General features: G+C 44.6%; 1 protein-coding gene across 23 annotated transcripts in view; it reads right to left on the reverse strand.

Annotated features, from left to right (window-relative positions):
• The window catches only part of RBFOX1 (RNA binding fox-1 homolog 1), a 1,291,038-nt gene that overhangs the window by 286,013 nt on the left and 991,818 nt on the right, over positions 1-13,207 (reverse strand). Inside the window, exon 1 of one of the 23 annotated variants that reach the window (XM_048494263.1) lies at positions 1,482-1,868. The exons of the other annotated variants lie outside the window; for them this stretch is intronic. The gene's annotated coding sequence lies outside the window, so the exon portion shown is untranslated. Of the gene's footprint in view, positions 1-1,481; positions 1,869-13,207 lie in introns of those variants that run through there. 23 annotated transcript variants of the gene reach the window in all.

Genomic DNA, 13,207 nt, shown 5'->3' on the forward strand with positions numbered 1-13,207 from the left:
CACGCGCGCACACACAGCCATACACAGATGGACTTTGCACGCCTGACTTGAAAGGGAAAGGTTTCATCCAGTTTATATGGAGCTTTTTTTTTTTACATTAGAAGTACAGTCTGATGTCTTCAGGCAAGAGCAGGGGAGAAAAGAGGGAAATTATCATTTTCTCAAAAATCCCCTTTGGAGGTGGGGGAGGGGGTGTAATGTATTTCTAGATACATATCCCAAATCGTTAGGGCTCAAACTGAGTATCAGCAGAAACCAGAGATTATCTGGGCACAAGCTGATGAACAGACAAACGTTTGAAAGTCGCGGAACAGTTATTCACATTTATACGGGGAGAAAGACTCCGTTTCTCATAATATGCCTTGCGTTTCCCTCCCCGCCCCCACCTGCATTTTCACAAAAGTGGTAAAAAACATTAACTTCTGTGAAAAATTAGATTAGTGGGCAGTGCAGAGCTACCTCGAGGAATAAAAGTCACGTTATGTCAAAGTCCTGTCTTTTTCTTACATGTTCCCTTAGAACAAAATATCTACACCGTTTTTTTAAAAAGACGTCTCATTTAAGATTATCAAACATGTCAGAAACGTAATCTATTACAAGAGGCTAATCTGTTGGATTACCAAAACAAACACCATTAGTCAATTTGGAAGGGGGGGTAGAATCTAATGTTTACTTTTTTACCAAAGAGAGACTAATGCCCCTCATTCAAATTAGTATTCAAGTGTTGTGGACAGGTCCCCCCTCCCCTTTTTATTTTATGGAGTAATAATTATTCATTAATAGATCTAGTTAGTCTGTGCAATAAAATAGGATGTGATCAGAAAATTAAGCCTCTTTATGCCTCCAAACTTGTCCTTGAGGTCAAATTTCTGATTCCCCCTCCACTCTGTACATGACTAAGATGTAACAAAAGAGAGCCAGTGTTATTCAAAATGGATTTTGACAAATTTATTGAATTATTCATTCTTCTACAAGAAGGCTGGATCTCAACAAAATTCCTTCTACGTCCCTCTTTTCTCAAGGTTCCCTTTTGAGAAACAAATTCGCCAGCACCCACAGAGTATACAACAACACCTCTGCCCTCGAGAAGGCAACAATTTACAGCAAGAGGATGGGAAAATGAGAGCCAAGGGCAAACACTATAAATCCCCCCCTAACATACATTCTGTGCCACTTCTAGAAGTCACAAGTTTTTTTTTGAGGTAAGCAACTACTGAGCTAAAATGCAAACGGATCACCGGAGGATTCTTGAGATTCAGGCGAAAGGCTCTCGACTTGAAAAGTAATTAGCTGTTGCAGACAAAACAGGCTTCTCAAAAACCTATAGCCAACTGTCTGCAATAACCCCACCCACATGGCCTCCGCGAGGTGCATTACAAGCTGAATGTTGCCCCTACCCGAAGAAAGAAGTCTCTTTAACAAACTGACGTTACTGAACATGCACCTGCCAAAGACTAGGAAGAAGGAACGCTCAGACTTACAAAACATGGATTTCTTTCAGGCACTGCAAAACTCCATGTCTTGATAATGCCCTGGAAGGTTCAGTTACTCAAACAGAGGCGCTGTACTGAACAGTACAAATTAATTTGATTTTTTTTAAGATGAGAAAGAAATTAAAAGCCTACATACACGGTCACACAAAGGGAGGAACAGAAGCAGAACAGCGAATGTAAAATCAAGTCCCTTATTACCCCTTTCTGTTTCTTCCACTTCCATTCTATCTTTACGCCTAAAGCAATCTCTTGTTCAGACAGGAGTACCTCACGCTCCCCCCCCCTCCATTTCCAGCACAGTAAACATGCTATTGAGCACATGCCCCAAGCCGATAGACTGTCTTTTTTTGTTTCTTTTTATACGCTTTAAAAAAAATCATTTTCAGAAACAACCTGATAAATAAAACATAGGGCTTTAATAAGACCCTATCAGAATGTTTAATGAAAAACAAATACATTGTGCAGCAGAATAATAAACTCATTTGCTCTCGGCATCTTGCTAAAGGGTGGGGGGATCAAACTCTGACTGCTTGGTAGCTGAACTGTTTGGAACTGTCCATGGTGATCCATGTTCAGAAAGGAAAAGCCGTTACGAGGACGACAAAACACCCTTGTTAAATAAACTCTCCCGTTCTCTTTCAACCAGTTAATTTTATTTAGAGTTGGGGGGTGGGGGGGCATGCCTTCTACATGTATTTCCAGAATAATCTTTGCAGGCGTTGATCGGCCTCACTTCCAACTCACTCTTCCTTCAGAAGACTCCACCTGGGAGTGGCTACAACGAGAACCTTGTGACTGGCAGTAAAGTACAATAGTCCCACCCTCCCTACTCCCAAACTATGTAGTAATCTGAGGACATGATGTGAATTTAGCAGCATTCACAAAAGCGGAAACTAATGGGGCAAAATAGGCCTCAGGAAGCTCAAAGAATAGGCTCATTATTTGGGATTTCAGGAGGAGTCCCAAGGCTGTTGTTTTGGGTAGGAGCCATGCATATGTCAAAGAACCAAGCCCCAGTTTTGCTGTGGCATTGCTGCCATGTCTATGGGGCAACCTCTCATCCACACATTGACCAGGCTTAAAAATATAATAACCTCAAGCATCACACACACACACACACACACACACACACACACACACACACACACACACACACACACACACACACACACACACACACACACACACAGAACCTGATGAGGCATGCACACACACACACACACACACACACACACACACATACACACAGAACCTGATGAGGCACACACTGGCAGACGTCAGGAATTTGAAGCATGGCTACTTGATACGGAAGTGGGCCCATGCAAATATAGGCATCTGTGTAAGGATAACAAGAGGAACGTGTCCAATCAGTAAGTGGCATGTGGGGTGGGGGGGCCACAAATTCCAAAGGTAACTTCTATACATATCTGCATTTTATACATATCTGCATTTAAGCAAAAACTGGAAGAGGAGCTAGCAAAAACGTTTCCCTCAAAGATGTCAAAAGCATGTTTACCCCAAGCAGACTGTATCCACTTTATTTGGGGGGATTAAGTCAAGAGAGGGGAGGGGAAAGGAGGGGAAAAGGAGGGGGTAGCTGGGATTGATAACCAACGTATGCCAGAGTTGTCCAGGTGAGAACTCTTACACAAGAAGGCAGTTGTACAATTAAAATATGGTTATATTAAAGAAAAGAATGGTAAAACAATACATATATTTTAAGGAATGAACACACACACACACACAAAGCATATACAATCTAACTAAAAGGGAAAAGAGAGAAAGTTGGATAGGGTTTTCAGGGAGAAGAGAGGTGTTACTGGTTTCCAAGAGCTGTCCAGGGAAAGCTGTGAAAAACTCCTAGAACACCTTAGTGCACAGGTGTCAAATTCGCGGCCCTCCAGATGTTATGGACTACAGTTCCCATCATCCCCTGCCAGCATGATGCTAGCAAGGGAGGATGGGAACTGTAGTCCATAACATCTGGAGGGCCGCGAATTTGACACCTATGCCTTAGTGGAAGGAGAGGTCCAGCTGCTTACAACATGTTGAGCCTTGGTATGGAACGAGTCTACCCAAGAGATATGATTACATGCATGTTTTTGAAGAAGGAGGAGAAGAGTTTGGATTTATACCCCACCTTTCTCTTCTGTAAGGAGACTCAAGATGGCTTACAAGCTCCTTTCTCTTTCCCTCCCCACAACAGACACCTTGTGAGGCAGGTGGGGCTGAGAGGGTCCTGAGAGAACTGGGACTAGCCCAACGTCACCCAGCAGGAACGTAGGAGTGGTGAAACACATCTGGTTCACCAGATAAGTCTCTGCCACTCAGGTGGAGGAGTGGGGGATCAAACCCGGTTCTCCAGATTAGAATCCACCTGCTCTTAACCACGACACCACGCTGGCTCTTTGCACTTGGTAAACAATCAGCCAAATGTAGACTCTAAGTGGGCAAGGAGGGATCTGGCCTTGTCACGAAGCACAGGTCTGGTTCAAAGATTAAAAAAAGGCTGAACTACCTAAACTCCAGATTTGTGGTGGCTTCCTCATAGCCTGGCAAGTATTGCTAACACTTGACAGTTGGAGCCAAACACAAGTCATCCACCATTATCTGCTCAGGGGGGTGTATGCGTAGGTCAGGGGCAACCTACCTGGAGCTCAGAGGCTGCTATTTCCTCCCTGGTCCTTCCTTCCCACATTCTGACATTGTCATTAATTAACCAAAGCGAGCTCACAAGACAGAGTCTGTTTTTGTCACCAAAATGATGCAGCCAGAGGAAAGCACACAAAGAAACCTTCTGCACTACAATCATCCCACAGACATTGTGTGTCGACACCAGCCTCACGTTTGCTCTTGAGTGGCAACAGAGGTGGGGACGAGCCGGAGATGGCAAAGGGAAACGGCAACCATCTTGCAGGATTCAGTCTCTGAAGAGGAATCAGGCACATGTCTATGTGGTTCGACATGGGAAAAGGAGCGGCCCTTGTTGTGTATCTTGTCAGTGATTTGACAGGGAAAGAACTCCCTATTCCAAGATGCCAACAAGAATGGGTCATCTTTTCTAATCTGTCATAGCAAGAAGAAACATCCCAATCATTGTCTACAGCATAGGTGTCAAACTCGCAGCCCTCCAGATGTTATGGACAACAGTTCCCATGCTGGCAGGTGATGATGGGAACTGTAGTCCATAACATCTGGAGGGCCGTGAGTTTGACACTTGGGTCTACAGCTAGATTAGGCATTGAGATGTGAAGAGGAGGACCGAGCTTAGAGGTCAGTTAACTATCAAATGCATGGAATTCACTGCCATCAGATGTAGTTTAGTTGGTTTTAAAAGGGGGATTAGAGGTCCAACAATGGTATTAGCCACACTAAATACTCCTTGTTCAGAGGCAGTTTGCCTTCTGAGAATACAAGGATAAAATGGAGGTGAGGAGAACAATGTGAGCTGCTTTGGGTCCCCACTGGGTCCCCATTGTGGAGAAGGCAAGGTACAAATGAAATAAAAAAGAAACAAAAAGTAAATGTGCCTGACCTTCAGTCACCAATGAGCTCTACTGGAACTCTCCAGTCTATGTCCAGTGTTCCGTTCTGTAAGTAGATAAGTAGAACTCACCAAATAAATGACTTGCAAAACTCTTTATCTCAAAATTCCTCAGGTATTTTGGTTCCACATTTAGATGGCAACATTCATGCTATAAACATCTTATTCTGCCCTCTCATGTTGTTAGTCTTATAGAAAAATCTTCTCCAAAATCCCAAAGACGTGTTGAAACAATACCACTAAATTCCTAACAATGGCCACTCACACTTAACCAGCCCAGTAAATATAATTCATTCCACATTGGGGGAGGAGAAGGCCAGCAATGAAGGCCTGACGTAATTCAAGAAGAAGCCAGATCTTCAGACTTCAATGACAGAGAACCTCTTGGATGATACCCTTGGAGCCAGATGCAATTGCAAAATAGGACTTTAAAAAAACGTTTTTAACAGAGCCAGTCTCACTGTGTGACGGCCAAGAAAGCATTGGCTTGCCACCTCCCTTGCTGCTCCTATTGGAGGTTGGTATTCTTGGAGACATAAGAAGCAGCAGATGATGATTCATCAGGAGATGACCGAAGGCTGGTATTTTCACAATTACCGAACGAGCAATGGGTGAGCTCACATTCTGGCCAAGTAGGAGAAGGCTGGGAAGACACAGAACCTTAGCAATTATTAATCAGTTTTGTAATCTTGTTCACATCCCTGTAAAAGGACTGAGGGTCATCCAATTTTTATGCTCCCAGAGAAGCAGAAGTTATGCAGAGAAGGGACAGGTGGCTCTAGTCCAGCAGCAAGCTTTACATCCAAACCCTATTTAGACTATGTCGAGGTCCTTCTTTCTTCCCATTTCACCATATTGGGATCTCACATCATATGATTTGCAGCACACCTGGAACCACAAAACTGCAAGGGCAAAGTTTGTGGATTACACTCTGACACCTGAAACACGAATATACAGAAAAAGGCTGCTCTCTGCTGACTGGAAATGATGCTCCATCTGGTCCAGTTCAGTCTAATCCAAGGGGCCAGAGTATTTCATTTCAGCTCAGAAAACAATGCTGAGGGAGAAACGTGGGAACTACAGAGAGGCTGGTAAAAATTTTTTCAAGAGATACGCACAGCAAGTGAAAATGGTTTGAAAACATTTCCACAAAAAGAATTGCTAAAATCCAGGATGCATATAAAACATTTTGGGGCCAGAAATACAACGTTTTGGCCGAAAAATGCGGAACTCCTTCAAGGAAGCGTTTTATTTCCTGCCTCTAAATGTTTTATTTTGGTAGTGCAGGAAGGGCCTTCCATTTACAGTTCTTCTTTTTCTCAACCAGTCAAATAGTGGTTCTGAGGACCATTTCCAGTTAGGAAACTGTTGTGGACAGGCACGATGAAACCACGGTCCATGGGCATCACAGTTGTAATCTACTTCAGGAATTGTGCATGCAGGAAGTTAGAAGTGCTCACAATTTACATGACACAGCATGAGGATTCTGGTGGCCCCAATCTATATACTTTGGTGATACTAAACTTTAGCAACACTAAAACGGATTTCTTGGAGGGGGCAATTTATATCCCCCCCTTTCTCTCCTGTAGAGAGACTCAAAGGTGTTTACAATCTCCTGTCCCTTCCCTTTCCCCCCAACTGACACCCTGTGAGGTGGGTGGGGCTTAGAGAGATCTGAAGAACTGTCACTAGCCCAAGGTCACCCAGCTGGCATGTGTTGGGATGCACAAGCTAATCTGGTTCCCGAGATAAGCCTCCACAGCTCAACTGGCAGAGCAGGGAAACAAACCCAGCTCTCCAGATTAGAGTGCACCTGCTCTTAATCACTACACCATGCTGTTTCTCAAGGCCCTTTTAAGATGGCCATCAATGAGAAGGTAATACTCTTTGAGGAATGTACTTTTAAAGATGTGGTGAAAAATTAAGCAACGGAAGAGAAAATCGCAAGTGAAGTCTTGATACATCATACTGATTCCCCCTCTCCAATCAACATGAAACCAGACAGATCCGGCAATGCCAACAGCCTCCCTTTCCCATACATCACCATTAATATGTACCAGCCCTGTTCTGGTGGGACCCTGACAGATCTACTTACTTCGCTGCACTTGATCCTTGGCTGCTCTGCCGAGACGGACAACCTGGGAGCCAATTAGTGTCAATTGCAGCAGGGTTCATTTGTTAGCGACTGGACTCCAGCTACCAATTTCTATCACACACATACACACACACACACACACTAGGCAGCAGGAAAGAAAATGACCTGCACTGGATTTGAATTGGAAACCTTGGAGGTGGAAAAGTCTCTCATTTTAATGACAAATGACCGAGCTGGAGAGATTATTGGGGCCTTTGCTTTCCAAAGGAACAATCAATGTCCCCACTTTCCTTGTTCCGATTTGGAATGTCAAGTTAATAATACTAGGAGGGCGATGCCTTTAATGATGTGCTGGATTTGCCCGATAATTCGGGGCAGGGAGGAGCGGTGGTATTGTGGGACAGGCTGTTCAGTCCTGGAAGTCAAAAAACGCCTTTTTTTTTTTTTTGGAGACAGAATGTGAGTTGTGCAGGCAGTGAGTTTAGGGACATGAGTTTTGTAGGTGGTGGGAGACGGGAGAAGGAAGAAGGACAGAAGAGTTGGATTTATATCCCCCCTTTCTCTCCTGTGGCAAGCACTCCAAGGTGGCTTCACATAAGCTCCTTTCCCTTCTTCTCCCCCCAACAGACACCTTGTGAGGTAGGTGGGGCTGAGAGAGTTTGGAGAGAACTGTGACTAGCCCAAGCTCACCCAGTTGGAGTGCACAACTGGCTCAGTTCACTGTGATGTCTCCACAGCCTTCGCCGGCAGAGCAGGGAATCAAACCCGGTTCCCCAGAGTAGAGTGCACCTGCTCTCAACGACTGCACCACGGTGGCTCTCTAAAAGATGGTTGAAAAAAAGGTAAGGCAGTGCCCAAAAATGTTTTCAACTTTTGCAGTCTTATACAGCAAATGTTCTCCTTTTTCTGTTTCTTGTAAAATGCTCATTTCATATTTCTATCAACAGTTTCAGGCTCCTGCTTTTTCCTACCCATCTTTTGAAGACGGGTTTCGCATTAGCTTTGCCTGTCGCAAGACCACATTTCCCTGCTATTGATGCAGAAAGGGCGTGCCGTTTATCCGTACAACATGCGCAATGCCAATTGATTGGGGCATAAATACAGTTGGAATATGTGTACCATCACACTGCAAAATTTCAACGCGAGGGAACAGAAATCCAGGCCAACAATAAGGAAAAGGACGACAAGGCAACGGACGTCCCGACTTAGCAAAATATATGATCAACCTGTTCTTTACCACCTGTAGCTCTTCCCGTAAATTCTTTCATCGGGCCAGTGATTCCGCCTGCTGAGTGGTAATGCGAAGATACCTTTATTACTCATCTTATTCCACGGCATGTAGTGTGTGTTTTCTCCCAGGGTTATGCAGCACAAAAGCTGAATGCTTTCTGACCAACATGTGCTTGGGTAGAGATACTTTGGAAGGGGTCATGGCCCAGAGATAAGTCGACATTCTTGGGTTCAATCCATCACCGCTACAGTTAAGGCTATGATCTCACGCAACAGGGTTGGAACAGACATGAGATCCTAGAGAGCTTTTGAGAGTTGGGGTCTGCAAATTGACTTGATAAAACAAGCCAGAGGTTGCCCACAAAAAGCAGAAGCTGGGTTTATTCTCGGGCTACTCTCCTGCAGAGAGCCACGGTTGAAAACTTTCTAGTTTAGAAAGTCTTTGATCCAGCTTTGATGCCACAGTCCAACGGGTTTATTTCCCAGTAACTGGGACTAAATCATAGTGAAGGATTCCAGTCGGGGAAACAAAACAAACCCTCATTTGAGCAGCAGTGGCGTAGGAGCAACAGTGGTGTAGGAGGTTAAGAGTTTGTGTATCTAATCTGAGGAACCGGGTTTGATTCCCAGCTCTGCCACCTGAGCTGTGGAGGCTTATCTGGGAAATTCAGATTAGCCTGTACACTCCCACACATGCCAGCTGGGTGACCTTGGGCTAGTCACAGCTCACAGGGTGTTTGTTATGAGGGGGGAAGGGCAAGGAGATTGTCAGCCCCTTTGAGTCTCCTACAGGAGAGAAAGGGGGAATATAAATCCAAAGTCGTTGTCGTCGTCGTCCTCCTCCTCCTCCTCCTCCTCCTCCTTCTTCTCATTTGTGAAGGTGCTTGCGACTCGCAAGTCACAATGTCTTGGGTCGTAATATTTGTGTAGAAAGCACACCTCACTGTTAGGGGTGATTTGTGAATGTTTTAACCCTCCTGTTGAATGTTAAAAGTCCTTCTATAAATTGTACCACTGCCTCACAGGAACTCAAAATGTTTCTTCATTTTCACATTGCCTTCTGTTTCCGCACACCTCCCTCCCCTACCCGTATGATGTTTTTTTCAAAGTTCTGCTTCCGGGTCCACAACCTTTTTGAGCCTATGGTTCCCCTTTGGGATTCTGACACTCATCAAAAAGCAGAATCCAAAAACAGCTACTGTGGGAGTCACATCCAGCCACAAAATGGTTGCCGGAGGAACCAAAGACAACCACAAAATGTCCGGGAGTTGGGTTATGCCCCATCTGGCCCCACCCACCTTATAAAAACACTTGGTGGTTGCCAAGAAAGGTGTTTTATGCCCACAGGCACCATGTTGGGGAGCCCTAAGCATTGTCAACAAATCAGTACTAGGCATTATATATGGTATATGTTGTATACTTACAAACCATCAGGGTTGTATAAAATATGCAACATGCGTATGCAGTCTAAGCAAACCAACAAAAGAAAAGTGAGGAGCAGATACTCTTGCAAAATAACAACAAACCTATATAAAGAAAATAGGGAACATTTGGTTCTTCTCTATTGCTGAGTAGATCCACAGCCTCCCCCACAGACTGGGATTAGGTCCAGCAACAGCCTTTCCACGCTGTGTTGGGAGATGTGTGAAATCCCCCTGAGAATAGTCACCAAAATAATCAGAGTTCCTTCAGTTTCCCTTGGGATTCTTTCCTCTTGTTCCCATTTGAGCCAAAGTTTAGGGATATCCCTTACGGTGAACCATCCACAGAAGGGCAAAATCAAGGAAGTGATGGCTAAGAAGCAGCAGGAAAATAACACAGAGGAGGACAGCGTCCAAATAAAATACAGCAATGCACTGCCACCAAAATGACTGGGACGTTGCCAAGGGCTGCAAGCACGGACTAATGTTTACGTAATTAAATCAATTATTACCTACATATATTTTTTTGCAAATGAAGATCTCAGGTATTGTCACTCTCTCTCCTCTACACAGTGATGGAGGACCAGTGGCAGATGGGTCTCCAGTCCTTGCTCTCTTGGCTTCTTTTTGCTGCTAAGGTACAGAATGTCAATCAAGCATCTAGTACAGGATTGCCTCATCATCCCTGCCAGCACGATGCTGGCAGGGGATTATGGAACCAGTCCATGCACATCTGGAGGCTGCTTCTGACACCTATGATCCAGGGGAACCAAGTATATGTTCCAGGGGAACACCTAAGTTCCAGGAGAACAAAACAGAACCAAGAATATGCTTGCTGTTATCAGCTTAGTGGCATAACCAGAACTATGTTTTTCAGCTTCCAGGAGGGGAGAATTTGAGAACTTCAGGGGCACCTACCGAGAAGTCCCTGCTCCTGCTGAAGTTTAATCTTGTACGCACAAATACTGTTGTACGCGCAAATACTGGTAGCTTAAGTAGGTTTTTAATGGCTGATCTTAACGTATGGGTGGGCCCAGTGGCAGGATTCAGCAGGTTTGCACCACTTCGGCAGAATTGGTTGCTAAAATGGTGCATGTGAACAACCAGTTGTTAAATTATTTGAATCCCACCACTGGAACCGGTTGTTAAATTATTTGAATCCCATCACTAGGTGGGTCTAATGGGAATAAAAGGAGTTCCCAAAGTATTCTGGACTAATTTTAAGGGCAAATCTAGCACTTAAAATTCAAAACAGATTCCTATTGGTCTTTGAACAGACATAGGGAACATCAGAGGCCTTGTAAGAATGGTGGGCTATGGATGAAGTAATAAGTAATTAAATAAACATAACAGTGCACCTAATTATAATGTGTTTCGTTCTGCTTGCTTCCATCAAAAGACAAGCAGCAGTATTTTAAACTAGGCAAAGTATCTGCATAGTCTTCTGGGGTAGGTCCCACGAAGACGACATTTTGCAACGTTCTAATTTGAAAGGTATCAAGGCTATTTTGTATCCAGGCAGCTCTGCAAGTTCAGATTTCCAATTGCCGTTTATTAAAATTTGTGATCCTATAAAATAGATCTGCAAGCAAGGTTCCAAACTCCAGTATCCACTATCTCTTTCCAAAACTCAAGAAAGTGGACCTTTTTGTCATTCAGGTAATGGTTGGAGAGACCCTCACCCAGGGATGGAGCGAGGGGGAAAAGTGCCAGTGAACTGGTGCGTCTTCCGCCCCTGCCACACCCCTGTCCTGCCCCGGAACGTCCTCCCGCCCCTGGAATGCCCTTGCCACACCCCCGTAGGGGGGCGCGCCCGGTGTGTCACACGCCCCCCCGCCCCCTTGGAGCTATGACTCTGCCTTCCCCACAAATATATACTTTTTATTACTTTACCTCCTAGGGTTTCCAAATCCAGGTTGGGACATTCCTGAAGACCTCTGGAGGGAACCTAGGAAGGGCTGCCATTTTCCCCAGGGGAGATATACAGGGGAGCTAATCTCTATGGTCTGGAGGACACATACAAGGCCACACAGAATCATAGAGTTGGAAGAGACCACAAGGACCATCAGGTCCAACCCACGTGTAGAGGTCAGCAACTCTATTCCGTGTTAGAGACTCCAGCGGCTATCTAGCTTGAACCGCAACAAACCAATGAAAGACAACGTACTTTCTTTCTACCGCTTTGAAAACATTGAGTGTGTACTTTACAAACTGGGGAGGAACAGGGGCCTTTACTATCAGCTGCGCTATAATGCAAGGACTAATTAAAAATACAATAGGATTCTTCCCCTCTTCCTGCAAATCCCTAGGTGACAGTTCATCAGGCCAGTGGTAGATCTAGTGTGGAGAAACTCTAAACTGAAAAACAAACTAAAACAACGCAACATGTATAACCTTCAACATGAGAATCCAACAAAGGAAGTTTTCACTCTCAAAAACTCATGACCTCAAAATCTTATTAGTCTCTGAGAGTGCTTCAAGTCTTGAATTCAGCCATTTTGCTGCAAACCAACAAGACAACACTCTAAAACCATCTTCAATAGTGAGATTTCAGACCAGAAAGATAAGGCTCCCCCTACAGTGCCTGTCTGCACCCACAACATTTGGGCGAACATTTTGCTCATACACTGCGAAGCACCAAGGGCAGTAGGAATAGAGGATCCAGTTGGATTTGGAGCACTGAATTTGAGGCCAGAAATCAGGGTCCAATCTTTGGAGTCAAATGCCAATTTTTGCAATAAATAAATAAAATCACCCTCTGCATCATCATTGGAATAGTTACTAGCAGTAATAAGACTGTCTATTTGAGTCTGTCCAGCTGAAAATCTGAATGGGGATTAAATTAGTAATATATATATTACTCTGTCGAGACAAAAATAAAACAAAACTTACAAAACCTTGAGGTCTGCTTTCTGCTGATGGTTTTTTTTTTCAGGGCCATCTGAAGCCTCTGGACAAATGGAGATGCAAACTCAGAAGACTTTTGGAGTTTGTGTTCGGAGTGTCCCAGATCCACAAGACTGACAACCTCAATTACAGAATGGTGTCTAACTCCCCCACAGCCAGAAGATTCAGCCGGGCACAGCAGGATTAATTAGAGGACATTAATCTTAGCAGATCCACGTCCTGGTGGGGCCCGCAGGCTTGATGAGTTAAATTTATTCGGCCCATTTAACTCTGTCTAGAGACTGGCAGTCAGCTCATCAGGGAAGGGGAAGGAGTTACTACATTAGCCAAACACAACATTTTAAAGTTCAGCTTGTGGGGGAGGGGGGATTGGGGTGGTGGTGGAGGTAAACTGAATTGCCTAAGCCAGGATTGCTTCCCCAACCCTATAAATGGCACATATTTAAGGAGGACCACCTGGCACCAGGGTGACATGTCCACCCCCCCACCGGCCAGAAAACTGCTGTGATTGTATGCA

This window comes from Sphaerodactylus townsendi, linkage group LG04 (genome assembly GCF_021028975.2).
Source record: "Sphaerodactylus townsendi isolate TG3544 linkage group LG04, MPM_Stown_v2.3, whole genome shotgun sequence".
Lineage (NCBI taxonomy): Eukaryota > Metazoa > Chordata > Lepidosauria > Squamata > Sphaerodactylidae > Sphaerodactylus > Sphaerodactylus townsendi.